We start from the raw sequence: 13066 nt of genomic DNA, 5'->3' as shown, positions 1-13066 counted from the left end.
AAAAAGATTTCAAAGTCCCATTTTGTCCAATGAAAGATTAGCAATACCAAACTGTATAAAGCTGTATTTATTAATTTTGATAGTTAAATAACCATTAAAAAACTCTTAAAAGCAATTCTTTTTTTTTTTTTTTTGGTTTTTTTTGTGTGTGTGGTACGCGGCCCTCTCACTGTTGTGGCCTCTCCCGTTGCGGAGCACAGGCTCCGGACGCGCAGGCGCAGCGGCCATGGCTCACGGGCCCAGCCGCTCCGCGGCATGTGGGATCTTCCCGGATCGGGGCACGAACCCATGTCCCCTGCATCCGCAAGCGGATTCTCAACCACTGTGCCACCAGGGAAGCCCCTTAAGCAATTCTTATAATCAGAGTACAAGATGTGGGAAGTGTGAAATCAAAAATGTTTTCACTCATTAGAGATGACCTTATATAGTTTCACCACTTATGAGTTATCAGAACATCTGTAACTTGTGAAAATGATTTTCCTATCTTATTCCCAAATATTATGTATTTTCTCTTTATTTTTGAAAACATGCATATATGCAAATGCACATATTGAGGGATATATTTTTTACATTTACTTAGTTATACCAAGTTGTCAAAATAGGAGTTAAAAAATCCATTTGTTAAGACATCCCAACAAAGACATAACTAAACATACCACCAAAATTATGTATGGCCTGGCTCCTTCACAGAAAAGGTCACCTTTCCCAAGGCATAACAAACTGGTGCATTGTAAGTTAGAGAAACATCAATAAAAGCAAGTACATTTTTCACATGTGTACTGAAGGTACAGGAAAGTGAGCATAAATTTTTAAAAGTTTTAAAAAGAGAAAAATGGGGAATGGAAGATCAATTAGCTGGACAAAAGCGTTAAGCAGATAAAGAAATGGAAATCTGTTTCAAATCTGTTTCCACACAATCACTTTAAGAAGAGGAAAGAGGCAGTGTTTTAAACAGACAGATTGGAAAATTCAGGCTGACTTTTGGGTATAATTATGCCTGTTGGCATCTGTATTGGGTGCATCACATGCAATGCCTCACACCTTCTTGGGCCACTTTTTACTCCAGCCATTGCTGCAGCAACCAGTGGTGTGCAGCCCTAACAGGACAGGACTTGACCTCAGCTACACAGCCATATCCACATCTCCATGTAGTAGGGTGAGGCAAAAATGATGCCCACTGGTGCCACCTGATATGGGGAAAAGTAGAACACGAGAGCAGAAAAGGGTGTCAGCATATGGAGCAGGGCAGGTTGCAATTTTTAGTAAGGTGGTCAGTGAAGGCCTCACTGGGAAGGTAATATCGCAACAAAGACCTGAAGGAAGTGAGATTGAGACTCTCTGGGACAAGGGCCCTGTGGACACAGGAAACAGAGTGCAGCAGCTCTGAGGCCACAGCATGGCTGGAAGGTTCACAAGGAACCCAGGAAACCATTATTCCTGGAACAGAGTGAGCCAGAGAGGCAGAGAAGCAGGAGCTGAGGGGGGAGGTGTTGGTGCCAGGACATCAAGAGCCTCATAGCCCTCTCTAAAGATGACGCCTTGGACTCTGATGGGATGGGAACTCAATGGACAATTTTGAGAGAGGAACTGACATGTCATGACTGGTGTTGAGATTAGACTGGAGAGCATGGGGCCAAGTGTGGAAGCAGAGACATCTGTTAGGGAGCTATTGCAATCATTTGGTAGAAAGATCATAGCAGCTTTGCAAAAGGTGGGAGCAATAAATGCAGGAAGATGAGGTGAGATCCTGGATTATTTAGAAGGTAGAACTTGTAGAATTTGCTAACAGGAAGATGTGAGACCTGAGGAGAGGAGTGAAAAATAATTTCAAGGTTTTAACTGAGACACAGGAGGAAGAAATTTCTATTAACTGAAACTGGGAAGACTTTGATGTGGTTGTTGTGTTTGGGATTAAGTTTTGGATACAATAAGATTGAGATACCAATTAGACATCAGAATGGAAATATAAATTAAGCAGTATGCTGTGTGTATGTGTCTGGAATTCAGAAGAGTGCCTGGGATGAATTGTAAATTGGGGAGTCATCATCATCTAGATGGTATTTAAAGTCACAAAATTGGATAAATCACTGAGGTAGTGTGTGCAGTGAGAAAAGAGGTATGTGGACGGAGCTGTGGGTCACTCCAATGTGTAGAGGTTGGTGAGCTAAGGAGAAGCCTGCAAAGGACCAGAGAAGGAGTGGACATTGAGGTAGAGGATAGAAAACAACTTCTAAAGGGAAGACCAGAATGAAATTATGGCTGAAGGGGATCTGTGAGGGCAAGAGAAGGATTCTTTGGTTAATTTTGGAGAGATAATAGCATACATAGAAGCTATCGGTAGGTAGACAGGGAAAATTGATGATGCCAAAGAAAAGAAACAATTGTGGAGCTATGGCCTCGAGTAAGCAAGAGGTCATGTGACTTCATATACAAAGGACCTTAAATAGGAACACAGGTTGTACAAAATGACAGAATAACAGGAAGCAAGCTAGGAAGGATACGTGAGCACAGATGCCGAGAGGTGGTTAGATGTGGTGATTCAAGCTTTCAAGCTTTTGAGAGTTGTTTTCTCATGGTTGCTGTTTCCCTGTTAAACAGGAAGCAAGGTCAACAGCTGAAGTGATGATTGGGAGGAGGTGTTGGGTACATGAGGACAGAAGAGGTTTGAAATGGTCCTTCTGGAAGTGTGGGAGAGCTAATGGATTAGGGAAACATACATTGTCGCTGAGCTACATTAGGGACCTGTTTGACAGTGGCAACATGCATTTAAAGTTGTGTGCGTTTCTCAGCCATGTTCAGCTGCGGGGAGGAGCAGAGCCATCAGACCTCTTATTCCTTCAACTTTGGAATCCCAGAATCATTGTTGTGTCTTCTTTCCTCTCACTCTCCAAATGTACCCAATCACCAAGCAGCAGCTGTCACATCATTCCCACCCTCACCAGGGTCACTGTCACAGAAGGCAAGTGTAGGAGTTGCTGATGCATGGAACGGAGAGAACCGGGTGAGGGGGACACAGCAGTCTAGTGTCAGCAGATGGAGGGTCTAGAAATCTGAGTTAAAGGATACTACACTTAATTAAATTCTCCATCCCAGGAGAACCAGGAAGAAGCTGCACGGTTCTTTCTGACCTAACCTTAGAAATCTCAATTAAAGAGGAATCTGTTTTTGTAAATGACTTCCATTGGAACGCAGCCACATTCATTTCTTTACATGTTGTCTATGGCTGTTTTGGCACTTCAACAGCAGTGCTGAATGATTGCAGCAGAAACTGCAAGGGCCTGCAAAGCCTAAAATATTTACTATCTGGCCCTTTATGAGGAAAAGTTTGCTAACCTCTAATCTAAAACACAAAGGAGTGTCCTAAGTGTCCTAAGTGGAAGCTTTCAAACTGATCAGCCTTGACCTTTGTTGTATACTGACCCTCATAACATGTAATGGAAACCTATAGTATTTATAGAGCAATATCTACCCAAAGATCAAATTCCTCAGTGAGATTAAAGGGCCATTGCTACCCCTCATTTTCTATCTCCAGAGATGTTCCCTAAGACAAGACAAAATACACATACTGCACCCAGATTTAAACATTAATTTTGGGATGTTTGCCAGACCAGATGTTTAGAAAAGCTAAATACCATTGATTTATTTCTTACCCTTTATGAGGCAACATTAGAGACAATGGACCTTATCAGAACAAATGAGAATAAACAACAGAATGCAGATCAGAGGAGAAATACGAAGAAATTCTATTGGATTTTATGATGCTATAATTAATTTTGTATGTAGAAAATCGCTAATTATTAGCAAATTGTAACCTGCACCAACCAAGTTTTATCTCATGGCAGCTGTGCAAAGATGGACTTTTCTGTTTCATGACTGTCACTCTTCCTTGTACAGTACTGTGAGCATAATTTCCAGTACCCTGAGAATGCTCTCCTACAAATGCAATTAATCACCCATCAAATGCCTTTTGAGAACTTAGTACACAGTAGAGGCTGGGAAAACAGAGATTAATAAGCCCTGATTGCCACCAACAATATTGCAGTACAGTAGCGATTTGCACCCAGAACTGCAACTATTGTTCTTAAGTTGTTTTGGATCATAGACCCTTATGAGATTGTGATCAAACATGCAAATCATATTTTTAGAAAAAAAAATTTGCCAAGGCACATATAAACATAATTTTACATATAATTTCAACAGATGTTTTATTTCCTGAAGGCAATTTATGAAAGTCGATATGGGAGTTTACCCCATTTTTAGAGTCCTTGAGGTATATAGCATGGGCACAACTGAAAAAGTAAGCTGGTGTGTGTGTGTGTGTGTGTGTGTGTGTGTGTGTGCGTGCGTGCATGTGCAAGTGTCTTATTTTCTTCAGGAGATTAAGATGGGAAAATATAATATTTTCTAGGTGGGAGGAATGGTTTATGCAAAAGTAATGAGACATGATACAGCAGGGGAATCCAGAAAGTCAAGGCAGTTTGGTCTGACACATTCTTAGGTTTTGTATATTGTATGAGTAGACTTGTCACTTTTCCTGAAGAACTGTATTCCCCTCAGGGGGACACACACTATGAGACATACTGTTTATCACATAACACTTAAGGACACATATTTGTTTGCCTTTGGCTGGTTGTTTATTGCTGATTTTCTCTTTTCTTGATTTTTTTTTTTTTGCTGTCTTTTTTTAAAAAAATTAAAGTATCAATTTATGCAACAAAACAAGGATCTTTATCATAAAATTTAATCAAACTTCATAGCAATCTCGCTAGGTAAATTTTATATCACCTATAAGAAAACTGAGATCCAGAGAGGTAACTAATGTGATCAAGCCCACGCAGCTAAACATGGCAGAGCTGGTAACACGACACCCTTTTTTTCTGACCCTAGGTTCTATACTTTTTCCTCTGGGCTTAAGACACTGCTCCAAGTAAATTTTGTATTGTAGGATAACTGAGCATTTCTGGCTAATGCAGAATACTCCCTTAGAGTAAATCAGGTTATTAATTAAAACCATACTTTTTATTTAGTATTTTACATAGCAATTTTGTTTGGGCCAAGAATTTTGGAGGGAATAGGACTTATTCCTAGTTTTCCATGATCTTTCACTCTTACCTACCCTGATTTTGGTTTTTATTTTGGTAAAGAGGAAGCTGGAGGAAGGCTTATAGCTGGGATTGAACTGAACAAGTTGGACAGACTGGTAAAGTCTTGGAAGGGCTAACACCTGGATTACAAAGGCCTGGGAATTCCTCCAAAACACAAATTCCAAGCAGTAGACAAAATGACTCAATATCATAAAGAGAATTACACATTAAGAAGTTTCTAAAACATGTTTTTAGCCTTCTTCAGGGGTAGCGAAAATTTATAATGACATAACCACAAAGCAGAGAGGGCAATGATGGCTGAAGGACAGGAGAAAGTCTACATATTCATTCACACATAGAGTCCTCTCCCATGTCCAAATGTGGCTTGAATCCTGTTAGCTTTGTTTTTTGACATAATAGATTATTTCTACAAGGTATTTCCAAAATTTAAACCCAGTTAACAAATGAACTCATATTGACATTTACATGCCAGTTAAAGGTTCTGTAGGTTCTGAGGTGATAGACTAAGAAGGAAGTGACGGCACCCAAGTCCATCTTGGCTGTGATAAGATTCAGGGAGACCAGACGTAAGTGGCGTACTCTGACATCATACGAGGGCAGTTTTAGGATGTTTAAAATCCAACAGAAAAAGAAAAGTGATTGAAGATGTCAAAGGGAGTAGGCTTGAGTAGATTCATCTGTCTTGCTTCATAACTGTGCTGAGGGCCTGCTCTGCATACAATACAAGAAGATCCATCACTTGGTGAAATAACTTATAATGAGACATTGGGTCATAGTCATAAGAAAGGGAAAGAAAATGTCAAAGGCACCTCCCAGTGTTGCATAAGTGACAGGGAAGCAGATCTGGAACAGAAAGTGTTGAGCACTGTTTGTCTGTCCCCACTGGAAGAACAACCTCTAACCCCATTAACCCAGAGCCAGTCAGGTCACAGCTCTGTTTATGTGAAAGTTTCTGTGACCTTTCCGGCAGCCTTTCCCCTCAGCTGGATCCCAAGCACAGTCCCATTTCACAGCCTTGCATCATCTCCTCGGAACCAGGCCAGGTGGAGAGGGAACAGCTGGGAAGGGAAGATTGTAAAAAGCCCCTACGATTCTACAGAGGGTCCAGAAATCCCCTTCACTAAGTGAACTTAAGAAGCCTGAGGGCACTTTCATCAAACACAGCGGCAGTGTGAGGAGAGACACAAAATGCAAGTTGATTGCCATGACCACATTGCAGGGCAAAAGACGTTTGTAATGAAGCTAAAAGTTTTATATATTTCTTAGCATTTGGTAATATGACCACAGACATGTTCACTGAAGCCTAGGAACAGATGCTCTTGATTCAACAGTAGGGCATAAAGTCTCACAGCAAATACATAAAGTCCCACGGTATTTTCATAATTGAAATATATAGTTTAAAGACACTTTCAGTTGTTCAGTGTCACTGCACACATTATGACTCATTTAAAAAAAGAACCTCCGTTTCTAAAGTGACTCTTTAGTGGGTTTTCAGTAGATCCATAACATGAACTGAAATTATTTTGAGTATCAGTTGTTATCATTTAATCTTATCTCATTGCTCTAAATTGAAAGCCACTTGTTACTCAAGCATATCTTGGAGAGATATGATGCCATTCTCCCCCTCTATTTTGGTTATTTGAATACATTTCATTGCTGTCTCATGATTTACAAGCTGGGTATTACTGTGGAACTTTTAATTCTCTCTGAGCCTGTGTAATTGCAGCTACAAGATGGAGATGCCATCAGAATCTACCTGATACAGTTGTTTGAGAATTAAGTGGGATAATATATGTAGTGCTTAGCAAAACTTTGGGACATAGAAAGTGCTCCTGAGTGCTGGCAATAATAATCTTTATCATCACCATCATTATTCATCTAAATTCAGGTTAGTCAGAGAATACATTAATTTTAAAATGATAAATTTTACATTTGAAGATAGCTTATAACTTCTGATTATTAACTTAATGCAATTAACAATACCATTTAATTTGAAAATGTACAAAAATTTCAGCATCCTCCAAATTTGCTTCATAAGGGAGTCATATATACAGAGGGAGAGGTGGGTTTTTTAATTATTTAAAAATTTTTTTAATATCCAGGTTTAATTTTCAGGCATGATAATGTTTCATATTTGGGACCAATCTAAAAATCTCAATGATTAAAATTTATTGATAATCATATCTGCATTAAACATTTTATCTAATCTTTAAATCTACTATGCCAACATAGAGTCCTTGATGTTTTAAAATTTGTTTATTCAAAGAAAAAATGGAAACATTTGTATACCAAAGTGGAATGCTTTAAAAAATGTTCCACTCAGAGGAAGTTGGGAACAATGTTTGACCTCAAACCCATCTTGTTTGCTCTATTTTAGGGGAGCAGATTCTCAAGCTTTATTAAGAAATGTTCAGAGATGAGTAGAAAGTGTTTTGAAATCAGAAAAAGAAGATGTGCGTCAGTGCTTATCTGCCACAGCAAGGAGACCTCCTTCATTTAAAGGCCAGCCAAGTATTGTCTTTGGGTCTTCATGTACGCATCCCAGTGACATAAATGGGAGTGTCAGGTTGAAATCCTTCCAGACTTGGAGACCTCATATGCTGGATATTTTAGACATTGATATGAGAATAGTTTCCAGGCTTAGAATCAGATATAATGAGAATGAAATAGTTTTCTAAAATCTTCAAATCTAATTTAATCAGGGTAAGTCCTGACATAAAGTTTCCCAGGCCCCTGTGTAGAAATATAATGCCTAAAAGTGGTTCACACTTTCACGTTTCAGAAACTTTTCATTCTGGCTTACCATGGCCTTGGCTTCCCTAATAGTAATTTTTCTTAGACATTCTCTGAAGGCAGATTCTAAGACAAAGGTTTCTGTATAGGTAGTTAATTCACGTATGGACGTAAAACAAGAAGCAAGTGATTACAGAAAGCAAGAAGAAATGGTAGAGGGTTGAACAGGAAGGAGGAAAGGCCAACGCAGGGACTGAGTTGGCCACACTCAGGTCTGTGGTCTCTTCTGAAGAGCTTTCTGGTATGTGTTTCAGAATTGATCAACTGGGTATCAAAAGGAACATCTATCCTTAGCTTCTGCCCCTCATTCGTCAAGGGAAAACTCACTGATCCTCCCTTGCAGTTTTGAATGATGCATAAGTATTTAAAGACTTCCCATGCAGGTGCATCAAACCAAAAACCAAACATAAAGCAAAGAACCCAGGCAGGAACTGAGAGATGTTAACACAGGCGTGAGTCAAGTGCTGTCAGGTTGCACCTGTGGGAAGCTGGTTGAAGCCTTCAAAGAACTGGTCACCACCGTAGTTCTGGAGTAGGATGAAGAGAAGACTTGAGGTAGAGCCCAAGAGTTATCTGCTACTCTTCATTCCCTCCACCCCTCAGTTTCTTTCATTCCCTTTACAGTGTCCCTTTCAAGGTAGTGGCCAAAATTGCAAGGACTTAAGAAAAGGGGGTTAGTTGAATGAGCTATAGTCCTCACTGCTGTAATGAGTCCTAAAGCCATAATCAGTATCTCCTCTCCTCCACAGTTCATTTTGAATTTCCCTTAAATGTGGCAAGACAGTCTAGTTGTGTGCCCGGTGGAGTGACCTTAGACCTTTATCCTCAGGGTTCAGAATAAAAAACATATTTTGGAGGTCTACGTGCCATCCTCACAATATGCCGTATCTGACTGGTGTCTTTGCTAGGCAGTCCTATTCTATTCTATCGTTAGCTATTCTACTCAGGCAAAGTGCTTCTGAGTGAGGAGGTGCGTAATAAGTCTAATGCATTCTGTGAATAGGTACCCATTCTTATGTCTCTTTTGCTGCAAAACTGGTCTCTAAAGAACTCTTCTTTTCAAGATGAAGCAGACAGAAGAGGGCAAGTATATGATAAATGCACGTGCAGCTTTCTTTGTAATCTAAATAATGATTTTGGGGGGGATGAAACCCACAAGGGTAACAAGATTCCTTTTGTGAATCATTCTGTAAATTCAAACTGCTATGCAAATGTTATGATGGTTAATAGTTATCACAGGATAGGGAGTTTTGGTAAGAGAGCCTTCCACACTGGTGAGGAGCTATTGTTTTGGTTACAGAAAGAGCTAGGCTGATGCCCCGATGCCCCGAAGTATGTGGGCATCGAAAGAGAGATGGAAATACCTTGATGTTTGCTACCTATTCCTCCCCTTTCTTCTTCCTGTAGAACAGCTACCTTAGCTTCAGGAACCTCAAGTACTCTAGGCAATTTAGAAAAAAGAAAATGCAGTTTGAAATTCTGCATTTGCAAAGTCCAAGAATAATTTATAGTCATGGGTTCAAATATCAAATTTTTATTGCCTCCTCACCAGCTGCAAAGTGTTTTGTACCAGAAAAAATTTGCAATAATGCAGTATGGTACATTTTTCAACTCTGAATAAAGACTGCTTGAATTTAGACAGAGAGCACAAGACATAGAGGGAGAGAGAGGGCGAAGTGTGTGCACAGGCCTCAGGGCAGGCACCTCACAGCAAGTCTAGGAAGCAAAAGAAGTGGGTCTGTGCTGCCGCAGGAGCTCAGACAGTGAGCATTGTAGTTACTCACCAAGAATCCAAAGCACCAACTGGGCTACAAAGGCCATGAAGTAGCTGGAGTAAAGTAACAACCTGTGTTTAAAGACAGTAGCTTCAGAAGGCTGAAAGCAGATGTATTAGCTCGCCCTTTCTGTCCGATCCTTGTGGAGTTTATTGTAAGGGTGTCTCGGATTTTCAGCAGTTCTCCATGGTGAAAAGAGTCTCCCTGGACCCTACAGATGACACTTTCTACACTCAATTTATTATGGGGGTGTGGACACATTCCCCTGGCAGAATGAGATGATGAAATCTGAATGTTTCAATGACATCACTGAAAGTGAAAATGAGGAAAACATGGCATTAGAGCTAGAAGACAAAACATGCCACCCAGCTCCCAGACCAAAGAGAAGTTTCTTCTGGAGACTCCTCAGAAGACAGGGCTACCTCATCAGTGGCCCCAGGGAGGAGGAAGGATCGCCCCCAGTGCCACACCCACTCTCTACGCAGAACCGGATCTCGACGCCAAGGAGCACGTGCTCAGTGTTTCAGGGCACATCTTAAAATGTAAAAAGCAAGAACCAGTCTGTTAGCGTGAGACAATGCTGTATGTGATACCATGTCAATAGGCAGGCATTAGGTAAATCCTCTAACAGTCGTGCTGGAGGAGGCTCTATAGCTATAAAAGGAAAACTCAGGTGTCAAGTCTGGTAAAGACTGTACAAGTTGGAAGAGACCCAAAGTAATGACGTTGGCATCAGATGGTTGACTAGTCTCCTCAGGAGTGGTTGCTTCTGGTGGAGGGCACTCCATAGTGGCAGTAGCTAGATCATTCTTGATGAGAGAAAGCTCATGCTAGGTAGTCCGTGTATAGCCTCTGTCCCTAACACGATGGCCACATCATTCACAACTCACTGCACCAACCACACCGGGTTGAGTAAATAAGGTGATTGACACTAATAGGATGGATCATCTTGTCCAGTTGGTTGTTGAGTGCATCTTTTGTGGTGAATGCATGTCAGGGTGCATTCATGTGAGACGTAAGTATTTGCATACTCTATGGCCACTTCCAGAGTTCCATCTACCTGCTTCTTCTCCAGACTTCCTTGCTTCTGATCATTGATCGTTTTTCCTTCAGGCACAGTCATCAGTGTGTATTCATAACTCAAACCACTATCTCCACCACACATGGTAAACAATAAACTGTACTGCTCACAATTTTTTATTTTTTATTTCTTTTTTCGGTACGCGGGCCTCTCACTGCTGTGGCCTCTCCCGTTGAGGAGCACAGGCTCCGGACGTGCAGGCTCAGCGGCCATGGCTCACAGGCACAGCCGCTCCGCGGCACGTGAGATCTTCCTGGACCGGGGCACGAACCCACGTCCCCTGCATCGGCAGGCGGACTCCCAACCACTGCGCCACCAGGGAAGCCCTACTGCTCACAATTTTGAACACAGACAATCTCATTCACCTCAGTCTTTTGAGGACACCTCTGTGGAAGGCTGCAGTGTGACAGCAGTACATTTCCTGCTAGTCCTGATGTATTACATCTTCCCATCCATGGACCAGACCTGAGTTTTTCTTCCTCTGTCAGTTGATCATAATTGTTTCAGCTTGGGTTTCCCAGGATGCAGACTCTGTTAAAGGCATTTAACATGCAGGGGTTTTATTAGAGTGTGCTCTTGAGGACAGTGTCTGTGGAAGGAGAAGGGGTGAGACACAATTGAGCAGAGAAGGGAGCTGTGATGCAGTATCTCTGGAGTGCCTCCACCAGCCCTGCAGAGAAGACTGAAGACCAGGACACTCCTGAGAGCTGTCCTGAGCTGGGACAAGAGAACCAGATACTTATATGCCTCTGCCCATGGTCACTGAATGTCGGCTGTTGAAGGAGGGGAGTGATCTTAGGAAAGGAAGCTCTATCCAGCTAAGGCAATCCCCCAAAGGGCTGACAGCTGACAGCTGGACATTACAGTGTGTGGGATAGTGAATCCTTTGTTCCTGAAGGGAGATCTGGGTGGTGAATCTCAGCATACGCCAGAGCAGTCAACATCTAGAAGGTATGATTTGAGTGAAAGGCACTGGTGCAGCAGAGATGGTTTGCAGGGGAGTCTCTTCATGTAATTTGCTTGTTCTTTCTGAACCTGCTCAAGCCTGAACCCCAATAAAACTTTGTTTCCTTTCATGCACAGGATTGTTGCTGTGTCCACTGGACTTTATGGCTTGGCTGATTTTATAATACCCAGCTCACGATGGGCAGCTCTGGCCCCATAGTCATCTGGTATCTCAGGTAAGGCTTCAGGTCTGAATACTCATATTTTGAACTTATGGGAGACAAGCAAGCTAGATTACCATCTAGAAATTTATCACATTCGTGAAGGAAACATGTAGCTCTGCTTTCAATCTCTGTGGTTTATTGATGACTCTAGCAATTCCATGGAGAATTAGGGTGTTAGAACACTAGGGTACAAATCAAAGCTGAAAGCTAATATATGATGGAACAAAAAAGAACATACATGATATAAGGTAGGAATCCTTACAAGGTATCTTCAGTTTGATCTTTTGGAAAGCAATATCTGAAAGTTACAGTTGAAGTTTCTTTGTTTATAGTGTTTTCTTCTCAGAATATAGTTTCATAGAACCCTTAGATTACTACAGATCTTAGCATCTTAACATCCAGAGATCTTCACATCTTCTAGTTAGTGCCTTTGTCTATAATTAAACGTCTATGTTTAAAAAATCAATCCTCTGGAAGATATACCAATCTTTTAATAATCTGTTTTAATACTTGATACCTGTAGGTGAATACTTCTAATATCTATATCTGACCAATAGATGTAGGTATTAGGAGAATTTAGGTATAAATTATATATAAAGATATATAATAAGTAAAGTATATAAATACATACATATATACCTCCAATATATTATATACTCCTGGTACATAAATAGGAAAACTTGAGAGAAAATTAACCTAAATTTCATGGCCTATGCATATGTCAAATCTGCAGGATTATATGGTGATTTTAAGAGCAATTGTTTGAACTTTGCCCCATCAAGATTTGGAGTCTAAAGTTCCCTCCCTTTGAGCCTGGACCAGCTTTAGTGACTCTCTTATAATTAACAGAGTTTAGTAGATGTGAGCTCTCTAACTTCAAGGCCAATCAGAAAAGACCATGAAGCTGGCTACCTGTCTCTCTTGGAAAGGTCACTCTGAGAGAAGTCAGAAACCATGTAGTAAGTCTGATTATACTGATACCACAATGCTGGAGAAGACAGAAGTAGACACTCCGATCAACAGCTAAGCCTCCAGCCTATAATCAACTCCAAGTGTCAGAATTTGAGAGCCGTCTTTGACAGTCTACCCATTCAGACTTTCGTCTGACTGTGTCCCAACCAACATCTGAGTGCAGCCGTATCA

The sequence above is a fragment of the Kogia breviceps genome, chromosome 6 (genome assembly GCF_026419965.1).
Source record: "Kogia breviceps isolate mKogBre1 chromosome 6, mKogBre1 haplotype 1, whole genome shotgun sequence".
Taxonomy (NCBI): domain Eukaryota; kingdom Metazoa; phylum Chordata; class Mammalia; order Artiodactyla; family Physeteridae; genus Kogia; species Kogia breviceps.
The sequence above is the reverse complement of the archived record's forward strand: the minus strand, read 5'-3'. Positions refer to the sequence as shown.